Below are 7,968 nucleotides of genomic sequence, written 5' to 3'. Positions count from 1 at the left end.
TGCAGATGACATTGTGATCTGTGGTGAGAACAGGGAACAGGTGGAAGGGAACTTGGAGAGGTGGAGGTATGCACTGGAAAGAAGAGGAATGTCGTAGTAAGACAGAGTACATGTGTTTGAATGAGAGGGAGGCCGGTGGAACAGTGAGGCTACAAGGAGCAGAGGTCACAAAGGTACAGGACTTCAAGTACTTGGGATCTACTGTCCAGGAAAATGGGGAATGTAGTAAAGATGTGAAGAAGAGAGTCCAGGCAGGATGGAGTGGATGGAGAAGTTTCAGGAGTGATTTGCGACAAAGTGGTGCCAACAAAGGTCAAAGGAAAAGTTTACAAGACTGTGGTGAGACCAGCTATATTATATGATATGGAGACAGAGACATGGACAAAAAGACAGGAGAAAGAACTGGAAGTGGCAGAAATGAAGATGTTGAGGTTCTCCTTAAGATTGACAAGGATGGATGAGATTAGGAAAGAGATCATCTGAGGTACAGCACAGGTTGAACAACTGGGAGATAAAGGTAGAGAGGCCAAACTGAGATGGTTTGGACATGTCCAGAGGAGGGACAGTGGGTGTATTGGTAGTAGGATGTTAGAAATGCAGCTGCCAGGAAAAAGACAAAGAGGAGATGTAGGGATGCAGTTAGAGAGGACATGGAGGTAGTTGGAGTGAGGACAGAGGATGCAGAGGACAGATGGAGGAGGATGACTTGCTGTGGTGACTCCTGAAGAGGGAAAAGCCGAAAGAAGAAGACAACCTGATCACTCTTTTACTTCATTACTGTTCTTTTCCTTCTCTGTTTAGATCTTGTCCAGTCTGTGTTTTTGTACTTCATTGTCTGTTCAGCACCGGCTTCCCAGTGTTCCTTGTGCCGGTTGTCATTTACCCTCAGTCAAGTTCCTCCATGTTTTTCTAGTTCATGTGCCTCACCTATACCCACTCAGTAATCATCCAGATGTTTCCATTAACCACTTATCTCTGCTCTACTTATTCAGTCTCTGTTTCACCTCATCAGTTCTTCATTCATTCATTTCCATCTCCTCAAGGTTTGTGTTTCCTGTTTATCTATATTCCCATGATCATCTGAGTTTTCCTATTAGTTGTACTTTGCTTGCCACGTCAGCCTTTAGTTTTTCTTTGTTTAGTAAAGCCTTTTTGAATTCATTTTTCGAGCTCCTCCCATCTGTCTGCGTTTGGGTACCATCTTACCACAAACCTCACACACATGCTTCATCAGTACTGCACAGCTGTGATTTGTGTGGTGCGCAAATCGGAAGCACCTCTTGACTTTCTACGCTTATGTTCGGAGAGAACGCATGTTTGGCAGCCCGGCTACAACTCCATCGTTTCGCAACGCTGCAGGACCTTACTTAGTCTGGTGTGAAAGGCGACAGGCAATATGTATTTCTAAGAAAGTATGTGTCTTTAGTTTATTATTTTTTGTTTTGATTAGGGATGCACGATATTAGATTTTTGGCCGATATGCCAATATGTTAAAACTTGTTTGGCCAATAACCGATATCAATACCAATATTTTTTCCCTAGACCTACTTACAGAGACTACATAGCTTTCTCTGCTGTGGAATTAAAATACTACATTATTCTGCATGGTCTTTGTCAGTTTGACCTGCTACCAAATGCAGATAATGTGTATGTAATGTCATCATTGTATGTTCCCATATAATGGCGAAATTGGCTCTATGCATTTAACCCATCCACTACCAGATGGAGCAATGGGCGGCCTTTGGAGGTGCCCATGGAGCAACTGGGAATGGGGTGTCCGGCTCATTGACACCATGAGATGACCTTCAGGTCCTGGGTCAGCTGCCCTGCCCCTACACTATCTCGGCTGTTTTTCCTAGACCTACTTATAGAGACTGCATAGCTTTCTCTGCTGTGGAATTAAAATACTACATTATTCTGCATGGTCTTTGTCAGTTTGACCTGCTACCAAATGCAGATGTCAAAAAGGGGGCTGAAAATGATGTAACACTTCAATTTGGATTATATTTAATGTCAAATTTATTCATGACATTAACGCTGACTAACACAACGACAACACTCGAACAGTGCAAATTTATACATTTTCACAAATCTAAATTCAACTCGTTCACAAGTGACAAGTGAAAAGCACGTAAGTAGTAGTGCGTTAATTAGGGTGCGCCAATTGCAGTTTTCTGACCGATCATAGATTTCTAAAAAGTCTGACCTGCCGATTCTGATTTTGGCCGATACCCATTTTATTTTATAAGCGACACTGTCAGGTGTTATAAGGTCACAACGCAACTTAAATTTTCCAATATTATTTTATTGAAAAACATACCCTTGAACAATATCCTAGAAACAATACAAAGCTGTTTTAATTGGCCATGAGATAGTGCTCTGAAATATAAATGAAGTTTAGACAATTGTTGTTAAAACTACAAAAAAATATATAAAAATCGGTAAAATCCGTTTCTAATGCAAGTATCGTTCGATTTCCCAAAATTAAGGAAATCGAGGCTGATAAATTGGCCGGCTGATTTATCGGCACACCCCTTGCATTAATAGATACATTTGTGTTTCTTAAATTAAAAATTAACTTAAAAGAGAAGCCTTTTATATTGGTGAGTTATTTTGATGGAATGCCCAATATTTGATATTTAACTTTATCGCTAATATCGGCTGATACTGATGCCATGACGATAATATCGTGCATCCCTAGTTTTTATTTTCTTCTTCCCAACTTTCTCTTGAATTAAACACAGGCTCACACTGATCTGATAGAGATAGAGAACTTTACTAATTGGCTTTTCTATGTATGTGAATGTTCCTGTAAAGTGCCATGTGATTTGGCGCTATATACTGCAAATAAACTGAATTGAATTGAATTGATTTATTTTTTATTTTTGATGAGCTGTACGTGTTTTCAGCCTCTTTTAAAGCAGAGGTAGACAATACAAACTGCAAATTGTGTGGAACTGCAATAACTTTTTTTAAAAGCAAAAATTGTGAACACATGTGACCTTAGCTTGTAGTTAGTCTTTATTAGTGTCAGCAATATTCAATTCAAAAATACTTTATTAATCCCAAATGGAAATTATTTGTTGTTGTAACTCGTTATCCTCATTTCGTTAAGAGATGTTACAGATACTGATGGCTGTAGACAGGAAGGATCTCTTGTAAAGGTCCATCCCACAGTGGATCCTAAGAAACTGGCTGCAGAAGCCGTCCGATCCGTCCACCCAGACTCTGCTGGCCTCTCGGTTCCCCCGGGCTGTAGGACCGCCTGAATGCTGGGCAGAACTCCTCCTAGAGCGATGGCCACTCCTTCCAGCAGTCTGCCGAGCTTCTCGTTGCTGCGTACAGCCAACTGTAGGTGCCAAGGAATGATCCTGTCCTTCTGCTGTCATGAGCCGTGTTTCCTGCTAGTTCCAGGATCTCAGTGGTCAGGCACTCGAGCACAGCTAGCAGGTAGATGAGAATGCATCCACGGAGCCTCCTTTTTAACTCATTTGAGATTTGGGGCTGTAGTTGAGATATTATTTGAGCTTTTGAGATGTTAATCAGCTTCTCCTGGTTGTAGAAAACTGCCTTGTTGCCATGGTTACGCATCATAACAAATGTCCAAAACAAAAAAAAAATTCAGTAAAAATCCTTCCAGCTGCACAGCATCTGATACCAGAGGAAACAATCATCCAAAAAATGTGATTTACATCCAGAAAAGGAGGAATTAAAGTTTCCAAAAGCAAAATCTCAGAATGAAAGTAACAGAGCTGCTCCAACATGCAGCCACCTTGAGCAGCGCAAAGCAGGTATGGTAAGCAGGTATATGAAGGTATTTATATAAAAAAAACGATAAACATGAATGTGTCATGATATCCCAATGTGACAATCATATTATTATAGCAGTGTTGTTGCAGACAAGGTGATACAACTCAACCTCAATTTGAGCCTGTTCTTTTTTTAACGATCTGATTTTTATGCGTTGATAATCGTTCTTTCCCTCCTGCACACCCAGCGGTAAACACCGGCGCACACACTTGATTTCCTCGCCTGCTTTGATTCTGATTAACACACCGTCTCAGTGAGCTGTGCGAGACGAAGCCCACTGAGAGCATGTCGAGGATTAGCTCCGACATGTTGGACTAATACAGAGGAGTGAATGGCTCGGTGGTGTGTGTGTGTGTGTGAGCTCTGTGTGAGACATGTCTTTTATTGATGGAACCATTTCCACAGTCGCATGTGTGATACTGATCGCTCTGGACACATTTCCCACCTCTTATCTTCTGCGCCGCTGGGAAAATAAATGGAATCTAAAGCACTCTTTATCAAAGCAAAGCAAGAATGGTTCGTTCAGAACAAACACTGGAGCTTATAGAGCTGACTGGAAACATTTCCTGTTGAGCCACAGCAGCAGGAGAGAGTGAGGGGTGGAAGTACGGAAGGCCAAAAGGGTCATAATTAACATATTTATTGCCCACCACTGAAAGGTGGGTGATAATGTTTTTTCCTGAGTCTGTGCATTCGTTTTTTTGTCCTGTTAGCAAAATATCTCATGAAACACTGCAGTGTTTCCCCTACTATTATACAAACAGGGTGTCCCGCCCTGTCAACACTACCGAGCTCCCTGTCTATGACACCCCTGATCTCCCCCCCCACCCCATAGACAACTATCGGTATTGATGTAGTGTGGGGCACAATACATACGCGCTAGCAAAAATGCTACTGACGTACCGCTCCGCTACCCATACCCACCCCGTCGACAATTAGCAACAACAGCGTAGCGCTAAACACATTTGTGACCCTCCCAGATAAAAACCGGCAGCAACGTGGCTTTAAGCTAGCAGGCGATCAATACAGACGTGACCCTGTCCCATCCTCCCCCACCCCATCTCCGTCGACAAAAAAAAAGATGAGCGCCCCCGCCAAGGGAGCTGATCTAATGGAAACACTGCACTGCACAGATTTTAATGAAACTAACAGAACAAAATCAGTGGATGTACTTGTACATCCAAAAACTATTATCATACAAGAGTCAACTTGATTCAAGATGGCTGCCACAGCTGACTGTACATAGCAAGCAGCTGGTGAGAACTGAGAGGGATTTCGAACTTAAACTTTAAGAGCTGACTGATTGAGCAAGAAATGTTTTTAACACTTTGCCATTAACTGTTGGAGTCAGTCCTGTCTGTTAGCAAAATATCTGCTGAACCACTGAACAAATTAATAAAACTCTCAAAGTAATCATTGGTTGGATCTCTACAACTGATTGGAGTCAACCCAATTCAAGAGCCAGTGCGCTTCACAAGAGCTTTTGGAAGTACAGTAGTCCCTCGATTATCGTTGGGGTTACGTTCCAGACACCATCGTGATAGGCAGAAAACCGCGACGTAGGAATGCTATATTTATTTTATATTTTAAGGTTTTATAAACCCTTCCTTTAAGCTTGAAATATTCTTAACCATGTTCTAAACTCTTAAACGTACGTAATTTTAACAACATACGTATATGTACTGTACAGTACTGCAAAAATTTGTAAGTGTACTCACCAGTGACTGTACTACTACAACTTGAAGGATGAGTTCAACTTCAGGATTATTTGCGACTTTCCTGCCAGTTCTGTGAGCTCAATAGAAAGATCGTTACTTCTGACTTTGCGTTGCAAAACCATTTTTACCACATCGGTTTCTCCGCTAGTATTTGCTCCCTCCGTTGCTGTTCTTTGAATTTCGGCAGAAAGCGGCGTCCGGTTGGCTTCTGGGCCGTGTAGTTCTTTTGACTTGTGTAGCTTATTGAAAGAAAACTTTCCGAAGTATTTATTTTTTTGGTTTGTTTGTTTGTTTTGTTTTTCATATGAGTAATATTCAAATTGACAATCGGGTGTCATGTACAATTTTACGTTGAAAACTCGCAAAAGAGCGAGTCCGCAAATGTCGAACCGCGAAGTATCAAGGGCCTACTGTAGTTGAAAACTGCCTTTTTTTACGTGTTCATCCGTGGACTATGATGTTTGCAGATGACATTGTGATCTGTGGTGAGAACAGGGAACAGGTGGAAGAGAACTCGGAGAGGTGGAGATATGCACTTGAAAGAAGAGGAATGAAAGTCAGCCATAATAAGACAGAGTACATGTATGTGAATGAGAGGGAGGAGGTGGAACAGTGAGGCTACAACAAGCAGAGGTCACAAAGGTGCAGGACTTCTAGTACTTGGGGTCCACTGTCCAGGAAAATGGGGAATGTGGTAAAGAAGTGAAAAAGAGAGTCCAGGCAGGATGGAGTGGATGGAGAAAAGTTTCAGGGATGATTTGTGACAAAAAGGTGTCAGCAAAAGTTGAAGGAAAATTTTACAAGACAGTGGTGAGACCAGCTATGTTGTATGGTCTGGAGACAGTGGCACTGACAAAAAGACAGGAGAAAGAACTGGAAATGGCAGAAATGAAGATGTTGAGGTTCTCCTTAGGAGTGACAAGGATGGATAAGATTAGGAATGAGATCATCAGACGTACAGCACACGTTGAACAACTGGGAGATAAAGTTAGAGAGACCAGACTGAGATGGTTTGGACATGTCCAGAGGAGGGACAGTGGGTATATTGGTAGAAGGATGTTAGAAATGCAGCTGCCAGGAAAAAGACAAAGAGGAGATACATGGATGCAGTTAGAGAGAACATGGAGATGGAGTAAGGACAGAGGATGCAGTGGACAGAGTGAGGTGGAGGAGAATAACTTGCTGTGACCGCTGAAGAGGGAAAAGCCGAAAGAAGAAGATCTTTGGGTAAGACTGAAAGTAAAGCGCTTGTATCTCAGCTGTGATTGTTTCTTCTTTACGTTGTGTGCTTGAATAAAGTGCTTGTAAGAATCATATTTCCAGGAACTTTAGATTAAGTGACCACCACTCGGGTTAGAGTTCTGACTCCAGGCTTTTACACAGTAAATGAAAAATACCATTATTAAGATGTCATATTACTTTAACGCAGCGTGCTGTCCGAACAGCTTCATTTAGCCTCAGCACGATGAAGTGTTGCTCTTCGGCTCGCCACTTTACACTAATGCAGGAGGATTCAGGCGTGCACTTTAGAGCCCCCCCCTCACACCGATGTCTTTGCCGTACACGTGCCTTTAGTCCCTGTTCGGATGGAAACAGTCGCCTGGAGGAGTCTGCGGCCGCGGCTCCTTCCATCTGTGGCCCAGCAATGAACCCTTTTTCAAAGTCACTCAGATCTTTTCCTCTTTCCTTTCTCAAACTAAATGAACTGGAGTGATCAGCGTGTTTATGAATGTCAGAGCGTGATTGGATGGTAACCACCAAAACGACCTTCAGTTGTGTTACTGATGCCGTTTTTATTCCTAATTTAAAAATTTAGCGTTCACTTTTGCTTAGTTTCAAGTTGTAAACATTTAGCTAATTTTGTGTTTTTAAATTGTTTATTAAAAATGGGATAACGTACATGAACGGACAAGGATACACCCTGAGATTTAGCTCTGTGTTTATTTTCATTCGCAGTAGGTGTTTGGATTTTCACTGGCCGAGCAGCGCTGCTTTGTCGAGACTTCTTCTGGAAGCTCGAGGACTCTTGATTAGTTAGACGATGGAAAGAGAAACAATTCTGCGGCTGATAAGAGCCGAAAGGCTGGGCAATCCAAACGCTCAGATTGTACCGTTTAACGTTGTAGTCTGACAGCTCTTTTGCCAACAATCACAGCTCCGTCTAGATGAGCCGTGTGTGATTTTACTCTGAACTGAAACTAAACAAGCGAGGTCATTTTAAACTATTTCATTGTATCAAATTACACTGTTAAAAACAAAAGTCAGTGTTTTCACCCGCATCACTTTGTGTATCTATTAGAAACACTCAGTGACATATACAGTATGTCACTGTGTCCACCACTGTGTCCATCACTGTGTCCATAACTGTGCCCATCACTGTCTACCAGTGTGTTCAACACTGTGTCCACCACTGTGTCCATCACTGTCTACCAGTGTGTCC

At 42.1% G+C, this 7,968-nt stretch overlaps 1 protein-coding gene across 1 annotated transcript in view; it reads left to right on the top strand.

Annotated features, from left to right (window-relative positions):
- Window positions 1–7,968, top strand: part of LOC119429081 (inactive dipeptidyl peptidase 10) — a 142,578-nt gene that overhangs the window by 44,249 nt on the left and 90,361 nt on the right. The gene's annotated exons all lie outside the window — the stretch shown is intronic.

This window comes from Nematolebias whitei, chromosome 23 (assembly GCF_014905685.2).
Source record: "Nematolebias whitei isolate Nwh7 chromosome 23, NemWhi1, whole genome shotgun sequence".
Lineage (NCBI taxonomy): Eukaryota > Metazoa > Chordata > Actinopteri > Cyprinodontiformes > Rivulidae > Nematolebias > Nematolebias whitei.
This window is presented reverse-complemented; position numbering and strand designations above follow the sequence as displayed.